At 44.0% G+C, this 16,041-nt stretch overlaps 1 non-coding gene across 1 annotated transcript; it reads right to left on the bottom strand.

Annotated features, from left to right (window-relative positions):
* Positions 1–3,786: 3,786 nt before the first annotated feature.
* LOC141618144 (small nucleolar RNA R71) lies at positions 3,787–3,893 on the bottom strand. The gene has a single exon (XR_012531311.1). It is a non-coding gene; the product is annotated as a small nucleolar RNA R71 (small nucleolar RNA).
* Positions 3,894–16,041: the final 12,148 nt, after the last annotated feature.

Genomic DNA, 16,041 nt, shown 5'->3' with positions numbered 1-16,041 from the left:
CGTTACTTCGGCTAGTGCTTTTCTTCAAGGTAAACAAACAAATTTTTCTCTCTTATTTTGTTAAGTGATTGTTGCTACCATGTCTTCTGCTGATGCCGGACCTAGTAACCGTGCGCCGGGGGGTTCGCCGTCGCGTCTTGATGAGGAGGAGATACTAGACGCCATCCCGATAAGGTCTGGGGGCCCTAGGTCTCCTTCTCCCGAAGTTGATCCAAAAGCTTTGGAGGGTTGGGAGGATGATGATGATGTTGATGATGACGGTGATGATGATGGTGATGATGCTGAAAGGGCTCATCCTAATGAAGGGAGGCAGTACGTCATGGATCACGGCGAGGCCTGCATGACTGGTCTTAATCGTGCCTGGACCAATAAATTCGCCAGCTGTTCCGGTGGAACCCTTTTCGAGGGTCATTTCTCCTTCGGTGAGGGGTACGAAATTGTTATCCCTGAGGAGGGTCAGGCGGTCTGTTGCCCTCCCCCGGGTCATATCGGCGTATATATCAGGCACCTGGAGTATGGGCTCCGGTTTCCTTTGAATGAATACGTCACGGCCATCATCAAAGCTATGAACGTCGCTGTGGCTCAACTGCATCCGTTGGCCATTAGGACGATAGTTGGCTTCGTGTGGCTCTGTCTCTTTAAGGGGGAGGTCCCTACAGTTAACTTATTCCGCCGGCTTCATCATCTTCGGCCATCGACCCCTGGTAAAGTGGGGTGGTATAGCGTGCAGATGGAGCCGGGCTACATCTCCGTTGATAAGCTTTCTTCCTGCAAGGACTGGAAGGGGCGGTGGGTGTATGTCGAAGTGCCGGATGACTATCTGTTGCCCCGGTCCTTCCAGCACCAAGTTAATTTGCGGTGTGAGAGCAAGGCAGAGCGTGACAAATGGGTAACCCGGAGTAAGCTTAAGATGTACGCTTCGAAGGTCTATCTTAATGCGGATGAGAAGCGGGCGATGCAGCTGTTTGATGCTGAGAAGGGATGGGTGCCCCCGACTCAGATTATTCTTCAGGATGAGCTGCTTTGCCGCGTCGGCCTCATACCGGCCCTCAACCAGGGTGAGTAGGGTCGGTGTGAGGCCTATTTTTGACTGTTATGCTCCTGTTTTTAGAGCTTTGTTTTACTTCTTTCATGTAACTCTTGTCTGGTTTCTTGCAGACCGGTTTGGCCAGGATCTGTCTGAGAGGACCTTGAAGAGGTTAGGGCTTGATAAGGACGGGGAGGTCGTTCAGCGGCATCCTCAGGCTGACACGCGTGATCGTAGACTGGCTCCCAACGAACTCATGGACAAGCAGCTGAAGGCACTGGATCCGGCGGTGGCTCAATAATGTGACCATAATTGGCGCATATTTAGCCCCCGAATTAGCCTTGTTTCCATGCTTTTTAGTGCTTATTTGGGTCATTTCTTATCTTTAGTTCTTTGTTTTGCATATTCTTTGAGATTTTGATCCCTTGGTAGGAAAGGAGTAAGAATCTTGCATTTTCATGGCAAAACAAGACTAAATTGATCGAATTCAATGACCAAGCATCAAGGAGAGACAAGATTAGAAGGCCTTTGTACATATCATAGTAGAAGAGCAATGTTGAGGAAAGATCCTTGAGTCCCCAAGGAAATCCCCAAGGAATTTATGAAGAAAAGGGAAGAAAAGAAGAAGTTACTATGCCGACTGACAATCCGAGCGGATTGTCAACAATCCGCCCGTCCAGCCTCTGCACAATCCGAGCGTCCCGTGCCAGAATCCGCTCGGATTCCCCCTCAACAATCCGACCGGATTCCCCAGAATCCGCTCGGATTCCACCGCGCAAATCCGGTCGTCCCGACCTTATTCTGCCCGGATTTCTTCACAAAGACGGATTGTCTTCTTCAAGCTACGAAAAGAGAAGCCCTTCTCTCGAGAAATACCGGGTCCTCCTTGCTCAACTTAAAAAGTGTAATTACTAGTTTAGCCCTTAGTTAACCCTAATGCATCCTCCCTAATTTTCACTATAAATACCCCATTAGGCTAATTAGAGGAGCATGTTCTTTTTATCAACAATTAGTGTAGTTAATATCAATCAAATCTCTCTTCAATATTGTAATCAAGTATTAATCAAGTTTTAATCCAAGTTTTAGTTCTTTAATCTCTCTTTTGTTCATCCTTTATTTTGGCTAATTGAAGATTATTTGGGTTATTATTGGGAGATTGACAACCTCTCAATCTAGCATTCAAGTACTTCTATTATTCTTGCTTTATTATTGGAATCATTAGTAGGTATAATCTCTTTTTAATCATTGTTAATTACTTTCATTTATTCATCATGTTTCATATTGTTAGTATGATTGACAACCTTGCTAGCATGATCAACATGATAATGAGTGAGTAGTCTCTTAGCTAGGGTTAATGGGTGATTAGGGGAAACCAACATGGGGAATGATTCATGCTTAAATTAATATGCTTTCATGTTTTATTTGCTTGCTTGTTTTGATCTCAACTCATGCACATGTTATATTTGATGAAATGCTAAGCCTATGAATCCTTGCATTTACTATCATCTCCTATCCTTTCAATGAGACTTGTAAGACATAACCCAACTCGAGTCTCATTAGACCATGCATGTTGTTGAGTAGGGAAGATTAAGTCAACTTGTAGGTGTTGTACAATCTAATCGATTCGGCTCTGGGACCCAAACTTTCCTAGGATTGTAAGATATAACCCAACTCAATCCATCACAACAATAATTGCTTGCTTATAATTTGAGAACATGTTTGTATGATCATATCCCATGATTGCCCTATGATCCCATGACACCCTAGTGCCTTTAATCAATTGTTTTCACCCCTTTTTATTCATCTTGCTTATTTATTTTCATTGTTATTCTAGTTTAGTAACCTTCTACATCAACCCAATTTGTGACACCCCTTAGACACCACTAGTTACAATAGAAATCTCATTTCAACTCCCGTCCCTTGGGATCCGACCTTTACTTGCCTCTTTACTAATTGTAGAGTTGCTTGTTAAGCTATAAATTGTGTTTTGATTCGACCGTGACCAACGACCACATCTTAATTTGTGAACACTTAGCGGGATCGCATCAAAAAATGGCGCCGTTGTCTTGGGACGGTGTTTGTTTGACTTAGATTTCTTTTTATTGTTATTAGTTGTGTCTTTCTTCACCTTGAGGAAGTAAAACTCCTCAAGGTTTGTTCTAATTGTTTTTGAGTTGTTTGATATTTTGCATGTCTAGAAGGTTACAAAGTGATTTGTTACCTTTTGACCGTGAAATCGAAAGAACCTTGACGAACAATAGGAGACTTGTTAGGAGGAATTTGAGAGGTGTTGGTGAAGTTGTTCAACCCACTAGTGAGTTTGTCAATCCTTTCGCAATAGAGGGAGAAGAAAACCCATTACACAATACCCCACAAAATCCACCTACAATGCCAAAATTCTCGTCACACTCCGTACCCACCGAGGAGAATCTACCGAATGGTACTCCTACACCGCAACATCTCACCGGAAACTTTATTGCCAAGTCCGCCTTCATCCAACTAGTTGAGAGGAGCCAATTTGGGGGGATGCCTAGTGAGGATCCTCATTCTCATATGGAAACCTTTTGCGATTATTGTGATGCTATCTCTCAAACGGGCGTGACTTAAGACCAAATTAGATGGGTCTTATTTCCTTTTTCCTTAATCGGCACCGCAAAGCAATGGTTGAAGGGCCTTGATAAGGCCACCCTTGGAATAGATTCTTGGAAGAAGTTGGCTCTAGCTTTCTACAAAAATTCTACCCACCGGAAAAGACCAACATGCTAAGAGCTCAAATTACGGGTTTTAAGCAAAGGGATGAAGAGTCTTTGTATGAAGCTTGGGAGCGGTTCAAGGGAATTTGTCGCTCATGTCCTCACCATGGACTTAGCGAATGGTTTTTGGTGCAACAATTTTGGAATGGTTTATATGAAGATTCTAGGAACATTCTCAATATGGGATCGAATGGGATGTTCACCGAGGTTGATGACAACCAAGCTTGGAGCAAAATTGAAGAGATGGCAATCCACAATTCACAATATAGTAGGCCTCGCAAGGCTACTAGAGGAGGAAAGTATGAAGTGGACGCCGTTACTCAATTAGGTGCCCAACTAAGCTCCCATATCGATACAATCAACTTGAAGTTTGAACAAGCTATGGCTAGACTTGAGGAGAACTCAAAATCATCGAAGCATCATGTCAATGCCATGACGGCATCCTCATCAATCCCAAGTGGGATATGTGAGAATTGTGGAACTTTGGGTCATGACCCAAGTGAGTGTAGGGGAACAACCGAACAAGTTAATGCTTTCCAAGCATATAAAAGTGGTACCCCTTATTCAAATTTTTACAATGAAAACACCAAGTTCCATCCAAATCTCTCATACAAAAGCCAAAATGTTCAAAACCCTCAAACAACATACACTCCACCACCCATGAGAAACCAAAATCAAAGACCCTTTTACAATCAAAACCAAGGTTACCAAAATCAAAATCCATACAATCACCAAAATGACCAAGGTTTTGATGTCCAAAAAGCGGTCCTCCAAATGCAAAAGAATCAACAAGAATTTTTCACCTAAATGCAAAAAGATAGCCAAGCAAAAGAAACCACCATCAACAACATTCTAGCTCACACCAAGATGTTGGAAACACAATTGACTCAACTAGCATCTTCAAGCTCACAAAGACAAAAGGGGCAATTACCACCTCAAAGTAATCCCCCTAGACATGAAACGGTTAGTGCCATTCACTTGAGAATTGGTACAAGGTATGAAGCACCGAAGAAGCAAGTTGAGGATGAAGTTGTTGAAGTTAGTGAAAAGGAAGAAATTGTGCAAAACTCCAAGGATGGAGAATCATCAAAAGAAGAAAGTTCAAAGAAAAATGAAGACAAGGCCAAAGAGAAGGAGCCCATTGTGATTAGACTTCCTTTTCCAAGTCGTCAAGCCAAGCCCAAATTTGATGATCAACTTGGAAAATTCATGGAAATTGTGAAGAATTTAGAAGTCTCAATTCCTTTCACGGAATTAATCAATCTCGTTCCGGCCTATACGAAATACATGAAAGATATCCTCACAAAGAAGAAGTCAATCCGGAAACTTGAGACTATCGCCTTCACTAAGGTGAGTAGTGCAATACTTCAAGGGAGTTCACCTCCAAAGTTAAAGGATCCGGGAAGCTTTTCAATACCGTGTACCATTGGCGACACGACGATCAACAAAGCCTTATGTGATCTAGGGGCTAGTGTGAGTGTCATGCCGTACTCGGTAAGTAAAAGGTTGGGGATGGGAGAGCTTAAATGCACTAACATCACACTCCAAATGGCCGATAGATCGGCGAAGACACCGTTAGGGATATGGGAAGATGTCCCCGTGCGAATTGGGAAGTTTTTCATCCCGGTGGACTTTGTCATTGTTGATATGGAGGAAGATTCCAACATTCCAATCATCCTAGGAAGACCTTTCCTACACACCGCCGGTGCGGTGATTGATGTGAAACATGGAGAGCTCACTCTAGAAGTGGGAGATGAAAGCATAACTTTTAATCTTGACAAGACTATGAGAGCTCCTCGTTTGCATGAGCCATGTTTCATGATTGATCATTATAGCCGAAAAGATGAAAGGAAGAAATCGGAACTCCAATGGAGGAAGAAAATTGAAGATGCTCCATTCAAAGAGCAAGTGAATAGTAACAAGGAGAGCTTGCAAGGCTCATCGAAATCAACCAAGGAAGAAGAGGATGGCCTCATTGGCTAAGAGAAGAAATTGGGAGAGTTGTCTCCATCTAAGCAAGAGATTTTCAATGATCAACTCAATGAAGTTTGTGGTCTTTGGGACGATGAATTTGAAGGGATTTTTAATCCCTACATTGGACATGCCATCGATCATGATCAACAACAAGGGCCACGGTCTATTGAGGACCTCTACCATAATAATGAACAAGCTTTTGATTACTTCTTCAAGGTGTTGAGCAACATCAACAACACCTTGAACATGCCCCCTTGACATCTCATCAAGAATGAGAGTTTGGTGGAGTCCTCCCTAAACCACCACTTATAAATATTTCTAACTCCCTAACTTACATTTCAATTCTTGTATTGCATTTTTGTCATCTTTGGATTTTTATTTACTTTGATCAAAATAATTGTCATGTAAGAGAGAAGTGAGGGAGGGACTAACAATTTCAATTGGTGTGTAGTGCTTTACCTTAGTGTGGGGATGGCAATTGCCTAGGCTATCCATGCCTTAGTAGTGCCCCCACAATGAAGAACACAAGAATTGAAAGAAAGAATGGAAGAATGATAAAGGGAATGCGCTGTGCACGGGTGGAACTGAATCCGTGTACATAGGGGAAGAATCCGAGCGGATTCCCAAGAATCCGCCCGTCTTATGCAATCCGAGCGTCCTGCAGGAAAGACGCCCGTCTTGAACTGAGCTGAATTTTGAAATTTTCTTGACTGTTAAAAAAATACGAGCGGATTTCTGAAAATCCGCCCGTCCTGAAGAATCCGTCCGTCTTGTCAGAAAGACGCCCGTCTTTGCAGCTGAGGAAAACAAGCAAAATTCTCTGGACAGAAATCCGTCCGTCTTTGGAAAAATCCGCCCGTCCCGTGTTCAGCAAATCCGAGCGGATTGTACCAAATCCGCCCGTCTTTAGGCGAGTTTTTGCAAAGGTAGAAGAAGCAGAATCCGCACGGATTGAGCCTAATCCGCACGGATTGCCCCTGCAGTTTTGAAATTTTCGGTCTCTTTATAACCCCTCCCACCTTCATTCATTCATTCATTCATTCATTCATTCATAAACACTACCCACAACATCAAAACCCTCATCCTCTCCATCATAAAAACAAAAACCCTCAACAACATTCACCAAAATCAAATCAAACCATCCCTCCAACAACAAATTAATCACCCCTTCTTCAACAAAAATCAAAACCAAGAACAAAATCTTCAACCTTTGAGTCGATTTTTGTTTTCATAAAGGCAAAGCCTTTCACCTTCAAATCGATTTGGGCATACTACAAATTGAAGATTTTTCACTCTTTTCTTGGTTAAGCTCATCAATGGCAAGGACTAAGGGTGCAACAAAGGCAACAAAGGCACCAAAGGCTAAGGCACTCTCACAAAGGCAAAAGGCTCTTCAAACAAAGAAAGCTTTGGCTATGGTGGTGGCAACACCAAACTTGGAAGTGTAACAACAACAACAACCTTCTATGGGACCATCAACATCTTCTACTCCGGTAATTAATCAACTTTTGCATTATCCGGAGGTAACTTTTATTTCCGATACCCATAGAAATACCTTTGTCAAGTTTGCTATGAAATCTATTCAATACACCAAATTCATATGTAAAGATGCCTTGGAAAAATTGGGTGTTCTTGAACAAACAAAAGCCTTTTTCAATGCCATGGGGTTGAAGAAATTGTTTGAAACAAAGGAATTGACATACCCCTCCCTTGTCTTGGAATTTTTAAGTTCTTTGAAAGTCACCAAAGTTGAGAATAGAGAAAATCTCGAGTTTCGTCTAGCTAATGTTAGTAGACGCATTACCTTTACGGAATTAGGTGAAATTTTGGGTCTTAGCGATGAATCGAGTTATCTTAAGCATTATGGAAAGTATGACCCCGAGCCTCTTTGGGAGGCAATCTCCGGGAAGAAATTTGAGGATTTTCATGCATGTCGTGCTCTTTTGGTCCATCATCCGGGCATAAGAGTATGGCACAAGGTTGTGGGAAATACCATAATTGCTAGGAAAGACACCAATCATTTCACAAGACTTGATTTTATTCTCCTTGAATCGGCTTTGAATATCGGAAGAATTCACACCAAGCCTTACAATTCTTTGAGGCTCTTGGTAGAAAGATGGCTTAATGTTGATAATGGGAAGAAGGGCACGACCGTTATTGTCAATGGCGGCCTAGTCACGGTCCTAGCTAAGCACTTTGATCCTAATTTCAATATGGATAAGAAGTACAAAGCAAAGGAAGGTGGCCATCTTATTGATATGCATATTATGATTAACAAGTTCAAGTGGGTTGCCCATAACCCTCTTGACACTAAATATGGATGGTTAACTAGTGAAGCTAGATCGTTCACCTTACCCTCGAAGATTTGTCGCCTAAGTGTCCACCGGACCAATTATCTACTTCCCCTTTCCGAAGAAGCCGAGTATATCATTCAACAACAAAAGGGTGATCTTGAAACCCCCTCCTCTTCCATTGTCATACCACCTTACCCCTTTGAGTATGAAGAGTTCAAGCCGGAAGGAATTGAAATTGGGAAAGACTATGTGACTCTTCTCATGCAAGCAATGCACAAGCAAGCCCATGAAGATCGGAAAAATGCGTATTTGGCTCAATATCCACCCCTCCTACATCTAGCAAGGCAAGGACTCCTTGATCCATCTTGTCCTTTGCCTAGTTGGGCGGATAGAGAAGTCTTATTTCCGGGTGCATCTAGGGACGTGGTGGGAGACAATGAGGTTGTTGGATATGATGAAGAAGTTGATGATAATATTGAGGAAGATGCAAGTGAAGATGGAGAAAGAAATGGTGAAGATGATGATGAACAAGATGAGGAAGAAAGTGAAGAAGCAAATGACAAGGAAAGTGGCAATGTGACCACTTCTCATGAGGGAAGTGGTGATGATGATAGCATGATGGAAGACTATCAAGCCTTGGAGACTCCTACACTCCCATGGTTTGTCTATATCTCTTTGTATTTTATTTAATTTTGATCATTGTCGGTTTAGTCCTAGCAACATCAAAGGACTCACACCTCGGTACCATTGAGGTGCTCTTATTTTATTGTTCCCATTTGTAAAATCCAAAATGACAAACTAGTTTCATGCATAGCATAGTGTGTGCATGAACTATACCCATCCTTGGACATTAGCAATAGTGTCTCACTCGGTTTGGGGAAGTTAATGCATACGCAACGGGAGGTAATCTAAATTATCCTCTCCGTCATAACAAAAACCATGCATCATGTAGTGTAGCTTAGTATAGATTGCATTTAGTATAGAAATCATGCATCATCTTTGCATAATTTCCATCATTTTGGCCATTGAGGACAATGCCCATATTAGTGTGGGGATGAGAATTCTAACATTTAACTCTTATTCAAAAAACCCATAAAAATTGAAAAATTTCAAAAATCATAAAAATTGAAAAAAATTGAAAAATCCAAAAACAAGTTCATTTCCTTTGTATATATTGTCTTGTATATATTGTGTTTGTTTTATCCTTGTTCACATTGATTGACTACGCCACATCCGAGACATGAGGATATTGAAGACCGCATGGTATGATCTTTCCAATCTCCTTTTTCCTCTTTATGTTAATGACTATGTGGCTTTATTTTGATTGATGCGGTATAACAATGTGAATCTAGGACTTGCATTTAGATTATATGTCATATTAGTTGGTAGAATCATTTGCATTAGGATGTTTATATGTTAGTTGCATCATGGCATGTAGTTGCATGTTAGAAAAATTTTGTGAAACCGTCTATTTGGGAAGCTTGACAAGTGTACATAGGCCCTAATAGATGCTTTTTCTTCTTAAGACTTTGCTTGTTAGAATGCTTGTAAAACACCCTAGGATGTGTCATGCTAGTATCCTTTGACCCATGGTTTAAGGCCGAGTCAAGAGTACCTTGTGGTGTGATAACTCCTTGGCTACCGTTTATTCCAAGGTGACCCTTGAAACCATGCAACCATCATTCATCCATGTTCTACCACATTTTTGTCATCAAAGGGAATGGGCACAAAAATTGTTCAAATTTGAGTTCAATGAAATGAAAAGTGAAAGAAAGTTTGCAAAAATGCATCAAATGAAAAGAGGAGCAAAAATAGAACTCCTAAGCTTCAAATACAAGGCACCCTCGTTACTAATTGGGGTGACTTTGAAAATGTTCAAAAAGAAATGGCAAAGAAAGTGTTCTCAAATGTCAAATGCCACAAGAAATTGGGGGAAAACAAAAAAACAAAAAAAAAAAAAAAAAAAAAAAAAAACAAAAGCAAACTCCCAAAATGAAACTCAAATTCTATCGATCCCTTTATCCACCGTATCCATTTTTGTGCATGGTAGAGAGGGGACGACCCTTCTTCTTGTCTAGGCAAGAGGGGGAATTCCGCGATCCTCCAGTGTTTCTAACACCATAGGGAGTCTACTCTTGACAAAAGCATTTAACGATTGAGGACAAAGGTACCCTAGCTTGACACAACTTGGAGGTGATTTATTGGTATCCTTCTAGGCTTAGTAGTTTGAACAAATTGCATCTATGAAGGATTGTGTACCCTTGAATTGCTTCCCTTGTAGGTAATTTCCGCCACTTAGATGAGGAAAGTGGCTATTCTTTTTGTAGATGCATCCATTATATGTTTTTGTGTGCTTAATGTTTGGATGTGTCGCCATTTTGGCAAGACCCACCTTGCCTTGCAAGAAGGCATCCTACCTCATGGTTGTCTTGTTGTGAGTTGAAGGGGCGGAGTGAGACCCGCTAATTGTCTCATATAGGCTATATTATTAGGATAGGTTAGTATTGGTCCTAGTCTTTGTCACCTCTTTACTCGGGACGAGCAAAGGTTCGGTTTGGGGATATTTGATGTAACCATAATTGGCGCATATTTAGCCCCCGAATTAGCCTTGTTTCCATGCTTTTTAGTGCTTATTTGGGTCATTTCTTATCTTTAGTTCTTTGTTTTGCATATTCTTTGAGATTTTGATCCCTTGGTAGGAAAGGAGTAAGAATCTTGCATTTTCATGGCAAAACAAGACTAAATTGATCGAATTCAATGACCAAGCATCAAGGAGAGACAAGATTAGAAGGCCTTTGTACATATCATAGTAGAAGAGCAATGTTGAGGAAAGATCCTTGAGTCCCCAAGGAAATCCCCAAGGAATTTATGAAGAAAAGGGAAGAAAAGAAGAAGTTACTATTTGACGACAATCCGAGCGGATTGTCAACAATCCGCCCGTCCGGCCTCTGCACAATCCGAGCGCCCTGTGCGAGAATCCGCTCGATTCCCCTCAACAATCCGACCGGATTCCCAGAATCCGCTCGGATTCCACCGCCCAAATCCGGCCGTCCCGACCTTATTCCGCCCGGATTTCTTCACAAAGACGGATTGTCTTCTTCAAGCTACGAAAAGAGAAGCCCTTCTCTCAGAAAATACCGGGTCCTCCTTGCTCAACTTAAAAAGTGTAATTACTAGTTTAGCCCTTAGTTAACCCTAATGCATCCTCCCTAATTTTCACTATAAATACCCCATTAGGCTAATTAGAGGAGCATGTTCTTTTTATCAACAATTAGTGTAGTTAATATCAATCAAATCTCTCTTCAATATTGTAATCAAGTATTAATCAAGTTTTAATCCATGTTTTAGTTCTTTAATCTCTCTTTTGTTCATCCTTTATTTTGGGTAATTGAAGATTATTTGGGTTATTATTGGGAGATTGACAACCTCTCAATCTAGCATTCAAGTACTTCTATTATTCTTGCTTTATTATTGGAATCATTAGTAGGTATAATCTCTTAATCTCTTTTTAATCATTGTTAATTACTTTCATTTATTCATCATGTTTCATATTGTTAGTATGATTGACAACCTTGCTAGCATGATCAACATGATAATGAGTGAGTAGTCTCTTAGCTAGGGTTAATGGGTGATTAGGGGAAACCAACATGGGGAATGATTCATGCTTAAATTAATATGCTTTCATGTTTTATTTGCTTGCTTGTTTTGATCTCAACTCATGCACATGTTATATTTGATGAAATGCTAAGCCTATGAATCCTTGCATTTACTATCATCTCCTATCCTTTCAATGAGACTTGTAAGACATAACCCAACTCGAGTCTCATTAGACCATGCATGTTGTTGAGTAGGGAAGATTAAGTCGACTTGTAGGTGTTGTACAATCTAATCGATTCGGCTCCGGGACCCAAACTTTCCTAGGATTGTAAGATATAACCCAACTCAATCCATCACAACAATAATTGCTTGTTTATAATTTGAGAACATGTTTGTATGATCATATCCCATGATTGCCCTATGATCCCATGACACCCTAGTGCCTTTAATCAATTGTTTTCACCCCTTTTTATTCATCTTGCTTGTTTATTTTCATTGTTATTCTAGTTTAGTAACCTTCTACATCAATCCAATTTGTGACACCCCTTAGACACCACTAGTTACAATAGAAATCTAATTTCAACTCCCGTCCCTTGGGATCCGACCTTTACTTGCCTCTTTACTAATTGTAGAGTTGCTTGTTAAGCTATAAATTGTGTTTTGATTCGACCGTGACCAACGACCACATCTTAATTTGTGAACACTTAGCGGGATCGCATCACTCAAGCACGGGTTCTCGGAGGCGTGCCGAAGAGAAAACCAAAGGCAGCGTCCAGGTCGGCGACGGCGTCAACCCCAACTCCCTCTTCAACCCCAACGGTCCAGAAGGAGCATGTGGAGGTCGTCGATATTACCGCGGAGGTGGTGACTGTTGCGAAGGGTCCTCCTCCTCCAAAGAAGAGAAAAGAACCACTGCCGGCTTCTACCGTTGCCGGGGGAAAGAATGATTCACCCGGTCCTTTATCTAAGAAGGTCCAGACTGGTACGGACCTAACCTGTGGTTCAGACTTAGCTGGTTCATTATGTATTCCCGATGACAGACTCTCTGATGTGTCAATGAATGTTGACATGGATGCGCTGTGTGAATTTTTTGTAGATCCGCGTCGGCGGCCCGCCGTTATCACGATCGGCAATTAGAGAAGCGACTGAGAAGGCGGGTGATAGAAATGTCACCGTTGACTCCTTACTCCAGAAGGTTTCCCCGCCGAGCTTGTGGCAGAGGGGACGAGAATATACAAGAGGCTGGCGAAATGGACTCAGCTAGCCGGCTCCCACATTATGGAGCAAGAGAAGGCTATGGCCCAAGCTGGGCCATTGATCTAACGGCTTAAGCTTGAACTTTCCGCTGCAAAGGGGGAAGCCGGGAAGGCTAAGCTTGACCTCCTTGCTGCACGAAAGCGTGTGGAGGAAGCTGAGAAGCAGCTATTGGCCGAGAGGGCCAAAGTTAAGGTCGCGATGTCACCGCCAAGTTCTTTGGAGGAGCGGGACGGGTATAAGGGCGATTCTGACGTCATTGTTGCCAAGAGGGAAGAATGGAAGGAAATGTATTTGGCTCAGTCGGAGGCACATAGGGGCACAAGGGATATCCTTGCCCAAAGGGAGAAAGATATCGAGATGCTTCAAACCGAGATCATCCCTAACATGTGCGCTCAATTCCGGGATCAGGCCGAGGAAGCGACTAGGGAGGCAATCAAGAAGCTCATTCCTGAAGGCTCCTTCCCGTGGGAAAAATTTGACCAGCCACGGATGAGATGGCCGATCTTTGCGGAAAAAAGCGGGCTGCGGAAAAGGCGGAGGCGGCGAAGGCGGCTCAGATAGCTGAGGCCAAGGCGGCCTACGATGCAAAGGTGAAGGAGGCCAAAGAGGAGGCTGAGAGGCTAAAGGCACGTGAAAATGACGAGCTTTCCTCTGGGCCGGCCACCGAAGATGATGCTGCTGCTGCCGATGGGGGGCAGCAACAAGCGTAGGGAGACGGGCCGTCGTCACCAGACTCACCCGGCATCTCTGATAGCTTTAGCTGCTCGGGGGCCAACTATTGAGCCTTCCTCCCTGCCATCTTTTGGCGCTTCTAATGTCATGTCTGTAACCTTTTGCTTTTCTTTTCCTTGTTTTTGGAAAACTTTGGTAGGTTGCGTTTTGGCTCATCCCTATGGGGACGGCCGTCGTCTGTATTCTTCTCATTTGTAGCCTGTTATCATTTTTAATAAGAGTTTGCTCATTTTGCCTCTGGCTTGGCCGAGGTCTTCTCTTGTCTTCTTGCGTTATTAATTGAGCGCTTTTTTTCATTTTTACCTTCGGCTTGGTCGAGGCAGCTAGAATGCGCATCTCAACTGCATTTAACGTCTTTTTCTTGAACATGTGAGCATGTTGGTCGCTTCCTCTTTCACTCTCGGTCTAGCCGAGGCGTCGGAATTGCGCTTCCCAACCGCCGTTGTGAACATGTTGGCGTATCGACCGTTGTGTCCTCTGCCAGGCCTTCGGTTGGCCGAGGCGACTAGAGGTTACGGCGCGACAGCGTATGTTAGCGTATCGACCGTTGTGTCCCCTGCCAGGCCTTCGGTGGGCCGAGGCGACTAGGGGTTACGGCGCGATAGCGTCTGTTAGCGTATCGACCATTGTGTCCCCTGCCAGGCCTTCGGTGGGCCGAGGCGACTAGGGGTTACGGCGCGATAGCGTCTGTTAGCGTATCGACCGTTGTGTCCCCTGCCAGGCCTTCGGTGGGCCGAGGCGACTAGGGGTTACGGCGCGACAGCGTTCGTATCGGCAACTTTGGTAGTGGCTCGCCGTGGCGTCTACTTCCTGGTAGTGACTGCCGTGGCGTCTACTTCTTGGTAGTGACTATGGGGGGAAAATGAACACTTTGATGGAAAACTTGGACGATTCTTCATTAGACATAAACATGCGTCGGGGTGCCCACAGTTGTCTTAGGCACCTCCGCCGCTATACAAAGTATTTCCTGAGGTTGTCAGTGTTCCAATGGCTCATCAAAGGCACACCCTCCATGTCTGTCAGCCGGTATGTACTCGGCCTCATTTCTTCAACCACTTTGTAGGGACCTTCCCAGTTAGCCGTCAGTTGCATCCATGAGGTCTCCCTCCTGTTGTAAGGATGGGCTTTTCCCCTTCTCTGACTTCTTTGCCACTTTGAGGGATTGCATGTTACACCCTCTGGCAGATATCTGGATGTTGACCACCTCGTCCTTCTCATCCTTGAAGACGAGCTTATGCGCTTCCCCCCGGTCCGAGACATACATCAGTGTCAGGGCCCGGATGGACATCACTGCGTCGGCCTCGCTCAGAGTGACTCGGCCTATGAGAACGTTGTAGGCGGACGAGCCGTCATGACCACGAACTCAGCTAGGACATTCTTAGCCGCATCTCCCTCGCCGAACATCACTGGCAATCTGATCAACCCCAGGGGTACCAGGCCGACCCGGAAAAAATCGTACAATGGATTGGTGCGGGGCTCAAGTCTTCAACCTTCGACCGAGGTTGAGAAAGCACTCCCTGAACATGATGTTCGTGTAGGCGCCTGTGTCAATCAGGCACCTCTTGACCAGGTGGTTGGATATGTCCAAGTGGACTACAAGTGGGTCGCTGTGAGGGGCGATAACTCCCTCGTAGTCCTTCTTCCCAATAGTCATATCGGGGATGTTGGAAGCGGAGATCGCTGTTTTGGGCACAAAGTTGATGGCCTGATACAGCTCGTTCAGGTGCCGTTTGTGCCCATGAGCGGACCCACCGTTCTCGTTGCCCCCGATGACAACATTGATCACTCCTATCCGTTCAAAGACGGATTTATTATTTAAACCGTCGGCATCAGTCTTTTGGCCTTTGGCAACATACTTGCCGAGGCTCCCCTTCCGGATCAGCTCTTCAATGGCATTCTTTAGATGCCGGCAGTTGTCAGTAAGGTGACCGGTGTGGCCGTGGTACTCACAGTACTGGCTCGTGTCACCGTCCCCCTTCGGACTGGGGGCCTTTCCCACTTCTGGCCCTCGTTCTTGCTCAGGGCAAAGACCTCGGCGGCAGATACGACCAGGGGGGTGTGGCCATTGAACCGTTTCTGGTAGTACGGTCCTGAACTCCCCCCGGCGCCCGCCGAGTTCTGCTTCCTGGCAGATCTGTCCGACGTGACCTATTATTGTCACGGCGTCCTTCGTCCGGGTTGTCCTCCCGGCGGCTCTTTCTCTCTGAGTGCCCGGCCTCGCTGGGACCTACCTAGGTTTTGTGATAGTCCTCCACCTTTATGGCTTGGTCGGCCATCTTCCTGGTGGAGTCTAAGTTCAGGCCGCCGCACTTGATGAGCTCGTTTTTTAAGTCTCCTCTTGGGAGGCCTTTCATCAGTGCGAAGGCCGCCAGTTCACTGTTCAGCTCACGAATCTGCTGAACCTTGG

This window comes from Silene latifolia, chromosome 1, assembly GCF_048544455.1.
Source record: "Silene latifolia isolate original U9 population chromosome 1, ASM4854445v1, whole genome shotgun sequence".
In the NCBI taxonomy this organism is placed as follows: domain Eukaryota; kingdom Viridiplantae; phylum Streptophyta; class Magnoliopsida; order Caryophyllales; family Caryophyllaceae; genus Silene; species Silene latifolia.
Note: the sequence above shows the minus strand (reverse complement) of the source record. Positions and strands in the feature narration are given on the sequence as shown.